This window comes from Otolemur garnettii, unplaced genomic scaffold, assembly GCF_000181295.1.
Source record: "Otolemur garnettii isolate 467f Iridium unplaced genomic scaffold, OtoGar3 scaffold00006, whole genome shotgun sequence".
Classification (NCBI taxonomy): domain Eukaryota; kingdom Metazoa; phylum Chordata; class Mammalia; order Primates; family Galagidae; genus Otolemur; species Otolemur garnettii.
In genome coordinates this window covers 45987509-45996781 of record NW_003852401.1, presented here as the reverse complement: position 1 = coordinate 45996781, position 9273 = coordinate 45987509, and the positions used below count along the sequence as shown (strand labels likewise).

Sequence of the window (9273 nt, the reverse complement as noted above, 5' to 3'; positions counted from 1 at the left end):
ACTAAACTTCTGAAAATTCTATCCCAGATTCATCACTCCCAACTCAACCCTACTAATCCCCAGATAAACCTACTTCCACCTACTGCAAACTCCCTGGAATTCCACCGAGCATGGGGTCAGCCTCCCATCCCTGATACCAGCCTCTGATTCACTTGACAGAAGACCCCAAATCATGAACTTCAATAATATGTTGTAGTATTTTTATGACTTCTTATTGCCCTTGTCCTCCTTATACTTCTATTGTCATTCTATAAATGTCACCAAAACCCAGTTTGCATACTAGATCAGTCGCCTTTTCATCTATACAAATACCTTAATAATAACCCTATTTCCATATCCCTCACTGTAAATGTTCTCCACTATCCCTGTTTACCTAGAATCCAAAAGTTCCCCAATAAAACCCTATTCTGCTTCTACTCTGCTTTTAAGGAAGGGGTTGAGGAAGTCTTCTCTGAGAAAAAGCTTCAGTAACAGTGAGTCAGTTCTGAGGAGAGCTATGCAAAAGTGTTCCAGGCAAAGGGGATTGAGGAGTGAGAAGGTCCCAAGATGGAGAAGATTCTGCCCCATTCCAGAAATACAGCAAAAGACACAGCACAACAGGATATGGGAGCAGAAGGGGAGCATGTAGTGCAAAGGGCCTTGTAGGCCTTGTTGAGGATTTGGATTTTAGGCCAAGGGCACAGAGCAGCCATGGATAGTGGCAGGAGTCTTCCATCTCCCAGTGCATTCCCCACAAAAGCCAAGTGCTCTTTAAAAATGCAGATCTGCTCTTACCACTATTAATCCCCAGACTCAATTCAGGCACCACTCTGAGAGTCTGAACATCGCTGCAAAGGCACGAGTAATTTTATTCATTCAAGCTCAGAGCCTGGGCTTCCCTTTAAGAAAAAGCGGGAACAGCCCTTACAGACTATTCAGAAAGTCTCTTTATACCCCTCCCTCTTCCCTCCTATTAGACAATCCCACCCCATCCCCTTATTGGTAGGTAAATCATGTCTGTCCTAAACTGACAGGTACAGGGTGGTCGTGTTCAGGGTTGATTGGCTCAGGGACAATCTTTGTCTTCTTTGTCTCAGGTGAGTGAATGAGAAGGAAGGGATAAAGGTCGCAAGTGGAGCGTGTGTAGAGTAGAGTGGCGAGTGCAAAAAGGGGAGGGGGTTGCAAGTGGGGTGAGTGCAGAGTAGTGGGGTGAGTGCAGAGTAGAGTGGCAAGTGCAAAAAGGGAAAGGGGTCAAGATGTGGGCTGAGTGCACAAGGGGGCTTGCCTAACACCTAGGTATAAGGTCCTTGGTATGCAGCAGCCTATTGTTCTGAATAAACAACAAAAGGAGGTAGTTTGACTTGAGTTAATTAGTTTGCTTCCCACATTACCCCCTCTGTCTTGAACATAGAGGAGCCCAATCATGGGCTTTTGGCAAATTCTGGGTCTTCACTGGTATTAAGGGGGGTATAAGAGGATTGTAAGACTAGAAGTTGAACTACATTAATTCTATTCTGAATGAAAACTAGTAGCTTATTGATTATACATGGACCAATTGTTATTAGCAGCAAAAGGATAAGGAGAGGGCCAGCTATAGTGGATAATAAGATTGTTAACCAAGGTGATTTAGAAAACAGGCTTTCATACCAGCCTTGGGATTATTTTCTTTCTAATTTTCGTTTTCGAAGTCCTTCTCTAACTAGTTCCATTGATTGTTTTACTACCCCTGAATGATCTATGTAAAAACAGCATTCTTCTCCAAGGACAGTGCACAGACCTCCTTGTTGGAGAAAAAGTCTAATCCTCACCTATTTTGAAGAACTACCTCAGAGAGGGACGTTAGTGATTCTTGCAAGTGTGAGATATATTTTTCTATTCTTTCTATATTTAAATCTATTGCAGCCCATAGGGCCCCATAATTTTTATCCTATAGTACTAAAGAGGATATTCTAGTCCCTGCTCCAGCAACCCCAAGCCCCATTAGTACAGTTAAAGTTACAGTTGTAACTAGTTCTCTTTTAACTTTATGCTGTTGGCTGTAAGTTTCATAAGCTAGATCTAGCTTATCTTTGTTATAATAGGTAAACCTAGGAATTAGTTGGACTAGGACACAAAAGTCATGGGTTACATTTAAGACCATACCATTTAGACATGGGGCTAGACCCATGGAGCATGCCCACCAAGTGTTATTAGGAGGAATCAGGTATCCCACACCGTTCCAGGTTATGGTGTTGGTGCAGGTGTTTCTTTTTATCTCTTCTACCACGTGAGTCAAAGGGACACGACATCCAACATATGCATCTATACTGTAGATTTTTGTGTCAGTTACATATTCTCTTATGTTCTTCCTCAGTAATTTCTTGCATATTAGTCCTGGCATAGAAATAAAATTACTGACTTAGGGGCAGGGATCATGCCATTCATGTCTTTCCTGTCCCTTCTTAGACCTGGAAGCATGAGGTCAATAATGATCATGGCTGTGTCCTCAGACATGAAGAAGCACTCAGCGCAAACTCGACACTTGGTTTCTCACTTTCTCTCTTTCCCTCACACCCTTACTTCCAATGAACAAGTAAAATATAAATTGCACAAAACTCAAACTCACTTTCATCTTTTCTAAAACATAGCCTGTGGCGTAGTGCTGTTAGTCAAAAAAACAAGTACAACTGAGTAACTCTATAGGTTGAAGCTTATGAGAGGTTCTGGTCTGAACTTGTGAATTTTGGAAGTATGGTCCCTACCATCTTTAGAAATAATTTCCCCTGCAAAGCTCATTTGTAAAGGCAGGCTTTACCTTTGGTAGGTAAATTTTAACTATAAAAAATATTGATTGCTTATGAAGAAAGACAGAGTCTACCACACTTACAGTGACAGGGCCATAAACAATGGCATCAACTTCTTCCAGCCAGGTTCCCTAATCCGCTGCCCAAACATGACCCCAGGTGACAGCATGCTCCCTGACGGTGGCCTGGACTTGCTTCACTCACCTCAGGGAATTTCTTTTTCTGCACATATTCAGTGGTGGCAGCTTTAAAATACTTGGCATAGCCCTCATTGAGGCTGTAAATCTTTCCTTTCTTCTTAATCTTGACATCTTTTTCCACCAGGACAAATTCACCAAGTGCCTAGAAGGATAAAGAGAGACAGCAGGAACAAGGGAGGTGCCAGGAAGCAGAAGCCAACAGCACACTGCACAGTACCCAGGGCGTTAGGGGGCGAGGGCCTGCTGGAGGAACCGGGGTTTGCTGTGGCCATTCTGGAGCTGGACCAGTGGTGTTTTCATGAATGGCAGAATGGACAGTGATAATTTGGAGCCTACACAGAAGGCTCAAGCAGTCATATCATGAGGGGTAAAAGAATTGAAAGCAAAGAGGCCTGGGATCTCCTTTCTTTCCTTTGTACCTTCCACTGGCAGTGAGGCCCCCTCACCTACAAGGACCCTGACTGTACTTATGTCCCAGTTTCTCATCCCCAGATTAATGTTTTCAGGAGAATTTGGGCCATCAACAATGAGAGGAAGAATTTACATCAATGCATGAAGGATTCTGATTGACTACTAAATTGTGGGCCAGCTATGTTGTTTAATGATTCAATTTTGGAAACCACTAAAATCTCTTTATCCCAACACTCTCACCTCAGGGAAAACTTCCTTCAGTCAGAAACTAGGTTTGAAGGGCATTAGGACCAAGTTAGTAAAATCTAAAGGCATCCTCAAACTTATTCTAAAATTGTACCAAGGGCCCTGCAGTCCCTGAGGGTCATGTGGGCAGCATGCCCACATGCCAACACCTGCAGGGCATCCCTCCAACACCCCTTTATCTAGTTTTGGTGGCAGCAGCCCCTGAGGATGTGGTCAGCTAGCTGCAGATGTCACCTTAAACACTGCTGACTCTCTAAGTCACTAGGAGGAACATCAGTGCCTGGAGCCCAGATCTGTTTTGATGACTGTCAAAGACTTTAAGAAAATGAGAAACTCAGGTGGTGCCTATAGCTCAAAGGAGTAGGTTGCCAGCCCCATATGCCAGAGGTGGCAGGTTCAAAACTAGCCCAGCCTCCCCAAAAAAGAAAAGAAAATGAGAAACTCCCCAGATGACAGCTCACAGCTGGCAGCTAGAGCAGAAGTAGCCCAAGGAACACTGAAGATACTTCCAGAATGGAAAGAGGCAAGGCCACTCTGACCATGTCTGAAATAAGACAATGACAAAGACACTCAACAACCACAAAAATCACTAAACATTCCTCTCCTCTGCCTAACATCAGTGATGACTGCACCTTCACCAATGAGTCTCTACTCTGACTTTTATCTTCCTGCCTCCTAGATGGAAATTATTAAGACATCTAATCATTAATCGCACCCACTTGCAAGTAACATCTAAGCCAGAAGAGATCCTCACTTCCTAAAATCCTTGGAATCATCAAGCCAACAGCCAGGTATGGAATAAACTCATGCAGACTCCTCAGCACAGTGCACCTGGTTTCTCTGGGGGGTGTCCCTCTGGCCCAGTGAGCCCAGCTTCTCTTTATTATAGCTGTACTCTCAATAGTCTTTACTTTGTGGGCTTTATTAACTTGCTGTGGACTTCTGTTGCTTTGGAGCAGTCCAGCACTGAGTTCCACTTCTGAAAAGCACCCTGAGTTCCACTGAAGAATTAGCTCTTTTCATGGATGCCAATCTAGGAAGACTCATGTATGGGCCTCTTCTAGGCCGAGGTCAGACATTAGCTTGAAAATTAGATCCTCATTGGCATTCGAAACCTGAGAGAGGAATTCAGAACTAGAACTTGTGGTGGTGTCTAGACCAGACTGGCCAAGCTGTGAGACTACTCCTGAGCACCCTGTTTTGGGGCTGTCTAGACCAGCAGCCTGAGTCCTCTGCATGCACATTAATTTAGCAGGGTCAATTTCTCTCTTGCTTTTTTTTTTTTCTTTTGGACAGGAAGTAGGATTTATCATTGGTAGGTGCAAATGTTAGGCAACACACTATAGGTCCTCATGAGTGCAGGGCCCACCACTTGTCCAGGGGCCACAACTGGGGATGTATTTGACCCCACAGATATCTGGGATGAGCTGCTTCTCAGCCACCATGTCTTCAAATTTATCTGATTTAAACTTGGTAAAATCCCACTTCCTGGACATGTGAATCTTCTGGAGGCCAGAGAACTGAACTTGGCCCTGTGAAGGGCATCAGTCACATGCTCCTTGTTCTGTAGTTTGGTGCAGAGGGACATGATGACTTGGCCAATGTGAACCCTGGCCACAGTGCCCTGGGGCTTTCCAAAGGTATCAAGCATACCTGTCTGGACCCTAGATTGGGGACAGCACAAAGTCACACATACCTATCTGGACCCGAGACTGGGGACAGCACAAGGTCTAACACATGAACATGTATTGGAAAGGAATGTCTCTGAGGTCCCTTAGAGCAACCTATATAAGCAACAGGCTGCACATACTACCAAGGATGCTGCTATTTGCAGCCATTGCACTCCAGGCCCCCATGAGGAAAGGAGCATGGTTGGCTTCATTAGCTGCAGTTGTCTCTTGCTTTTCACCCAAGAGCATGGAACATGCACAATGGTCATCTAAACAGTGGTAGTCACCAGCCCGTCTGCATGGAGGAGCCCATTCTGCATCAGCATGGGGCGAAAAGGCCTGGTTTATCCACCCCTGGGCCCTTGTGCAGGAACTCTCAGGCGCCTGGAATGTTGTTTCTAGATGTGGGGAGGAGATGGCAATGATGCCTTACCACAGTCTGGAAAATATGTCTCTTGGTTCCCACTGTGTGACTGCCAACAACCACTGATGATTAACATGGCCTCCACACACTTTGATAAGAGGCACCAGATCCCTGTCACTACAAAACAGTATCTCCCATTTGTAATGAGCACCTTAACATTGAGTGTCTCCTTCATGGGGAGTGTGGCTAACAGGAGGTGGTCCCTCTGCCCTCATAGCACGTGTGTCCTGACAACATCAAATTATGAGCTCTACAAGTCCACAGGTCTGATAGGCTCTGTGCACCCCAACAAGGATCTGTGTTCTGTGTGACCCTGCTCAGTAAGCTGATGGCCACTCTCCCTGGCATCTCTCTGTGACAACTGCCACAGCTTGATGTCAGCATCCAAACAGGCCCTAAGCCTCGGACACTGGGTCTTTGCTACAGTGCCCTTGTAAATACTAACATGATCCAAAGGGTTTTCAGGTTAATAAACATTTCAAAAAAGATTATACTTTGGTTCATCTCTTCTTCTGTCACACAGACAAGCTCTCGTGTCCCCATATGTCTAGGCTGGGCCCATAGTCATGACTGAGAGCAGGAAACGAAGGCTTTGTGCCTGTGGCTCTTTGTGTGGGGACCCTGAGTCAAAGGCAGCTCCCGCTGTCTTTAGAACTGCTCAGAAGTTTCTTGGAAATACTTTGCTCCACGTAGTGTGTTCCAGCTTCAGGAACAGGTTAAGCACAAAATAGCCTGAGGGTGACTCCTGACACCCAAGTCAGCAGTTTGACCTTGGACAAGTTACTTACCCTCACTTTTTTCATCTATACATGGGAATAATAGTAGCACCTGCCTCTCAGGGCTTCTGTGATGTTTAAATGCATCGATAAATTAAAAATCCCTTAGAACGTGTATCTACATTCCTACCATTTATTAAAAACTATATAACTAAAAAAAACTATATAACCGTCAGCTGTTGTTCTAGAACAATTGTAAGGAGGCCACTTTATTGTCTGATAGTAATATTTATAAGGGCAAATTGGGGTATTGGCAAACTGGCACAGCAATGGGTCTTGGTTTAGATGTATTTCTATTTGAAAGTTCCTGGTGTCCATACTGCAAACTCCATTCTGTCAGTTAACTGTTGTGTTTTGAAATCTTCCAACTCCCTTCATTTTACAAATGTATTAACAAGCAAACTCTACGAAGCCTGGAAAGTTTGTGTGATCAGGGCTGTATCGCCACTGCTGGCAGTGGTGCTTTGTGAGATGGTGTAATAGATGGTAATAAACATTTGTAAATCAGAATTAAATTCAGGACTGACCTTCCATGTGTGTAACTACAGGAGGCTGTGAAATGGCCTTCAGGCAACATTACTTGAGTTTTCTTAAGACCTGACTACACTTGGCAAAGCATCCAGCATTGAAAGGTAAAATCCACAGGTCATTCTACAGATGCTGCTGCTCTAAAGAATCCGTGCTTCATGCTTCTGTCTGGACATGGATGGCATCGTCATTCATTTATTATGGAGTTTCCATAAATTAATAAGGTTGAATTTGTTTTTAGAAAATAAACTTCTTAAGGACAGGGCCTGAGTTGATACGATAGACACTATAGACCCCTCTGCTCCAAAGTGCCCTCACTTGGACAGACGTCTTTCATATTTTCTGATAATGGTGTTGGCTCCCTAAACCAGGCTCTCTTGCTCCCAAAGCAAGTATAAAGGATGACCATGAAATTATCCCAGGGGACTGTTATTAAGGCATAGAGGACTATGGAGTACCCAGGAATAGAGGTCATCATATTCTGTTAAAAATTTATTTTATAAAATGCTTTCTTTCATGAGTGGCAACCTCCACCCACCCACTCACCCAACACAAACACACACATATACATTTGTCTTTGTCTATATCACATTTCCAAGTGGAAGCACATGTTAAGATGTCGGCCATCCCCGGATATCTGACTCATACAGAAAAGAGACAAGAGGAGTCCATCGCAAACAACACGCTACCAAAACACTCCTTTCACCATTTCCACCCAGTCTAGAAGTCTTGACCTATAATTATTTTGAGATTTTTCTGATATTTGTGATGTTATGGAAAAGTAAATTACTGACAATCACAAGGTGATAAGCTGCAAAGAATAAGCCTGTTTGGGTTTCTAAATTTAGAATCTCCTTAACAATACCTTAGCATCATTAATTTAAAAACTATTTGCACAATGATTCAAAAACCAGCTTCTTATGACAGTAATGCAATTATCAACCACTACCAGAGAAATTAGGTCCCTTCATTTGCATCTGCTGACAAGCCCAGGTGTATCCTGAACTTTGAGAGCGTCTCTCTCCTGAGGGGATGAAGAAGCATTCTGGTGAAAGGTAAGGACATCTAAGTGTGCGTATCGGAGGGACACTGCCCACAGGAGGTTCTCAAGTACCCATGGTCCTCCTGTTTACCCCAGTGGAGGGATGTTCCTGGGATGTCAAGCGGAGTTTCCTTTTGAGGAATTGGGACAATTCATTAGTCTCAGGATGTAGGTCTTACAAAACATTCTTCTCCATTAAAAGAGACTTTGTTCCATAGAAACAAGTTTTTCATCATCCTCCAGCTTCTTGTACTTGGCTTCCAGCCTTTTTTAAATGTGCATTCAACTTACAAGCTGCCTGCTCAGGAGCTGCCACCACCTCTGTGACCTTGATCTGACCCTGATAAGGCTGCGATCGGCCATGTTTCTGCTTTAAAGTCCTTCAAGTTTCTGCTATTACAGCAATGTCATTCATTTCAGGATACTTCGAGCTGGTGAGCTTATTCATATTTTCAAGCACCTTATCGTCTTCACTGGTGGCCATCAGTTCCCCTGTCAGGTACATGGCCATTTGGGAAAGCACGTCCCGGCCGAGCTCAGTGGTGTCTTCTTCTGCAGGAGCCTTGGCTTCCCTGGCTGTCTCCAGCACCACGTCATCTCCAGTGGGCACCTCATGCTGGGTCGCCGGGACACCCTCCACCACAGCTGACGCCATTATGTTCTGTACCTACTGGGTCAAGCATGAAGAGGTCCACTCCCTACCCGGTGGAAATAGCCACCAGGGTTGCACTACCATATAGCGCATAACCTGGGGCCATGATATTGTGACCAGGCTGCAGGGCGTCCTCTTCAGAAGGCTCGTCCTCTGTGGTCTGCAGAGAGAGAAATGCGCTGTGTTATTGTTGTTTCTGCAGAGAGCCCTTTGCCAGGGGCCTGAGATTCAGATTTCATTGACCCACCAAAGGGAGGGCAGTTCTCCGAATTTCTTGCTGATGTGAGTGGACTTCAGACAGACAGATGTTCTCCATAGTGGGACAGAGCAGCAGGTGACACTTGACTTTGTGACCCATTTTCCTGATATCCTTGAAAGCTCCCCCCCCCACCTCCCAGCTCTCTAAAAGGCAAGTGAATAAAATCTCATGAAATTTGGAAGATAGAAAGCAAATGTCCAGCCTCCTATTAGAGAACATAAGTTGTTCATTACTTTTCAGTATTAATTATTATGCACAGACATTATTCCTGCTGATTCAAGGGCTAATTTTTTTTTTTTTTTT

General features: G+C 44.3%; 1 protein-coding gene and 1 non-coding gene across 2 annotated transcripts in view; both read right to left on the bottom strand.

Annotated features, from left to right (window-relative positions):
• FBP2 (fructose-bisphosphatase 2) overlaps positions 1–9273 on the bottom strand; it is a 196390-nt gene that overhangs the window by 161691 nt on the left and 25426 nt on the right. The gene's annotated exons all lie outside the window — the stretch shown is intronic.
• Positions 5376–5510, bottom strand: LOC111722831. Its single transcript, XR_002771489.1, has one exon. It is a non-coding gene; the product is annotated as a small nucleolar RNA SNORA70 (small nucleolar RNA).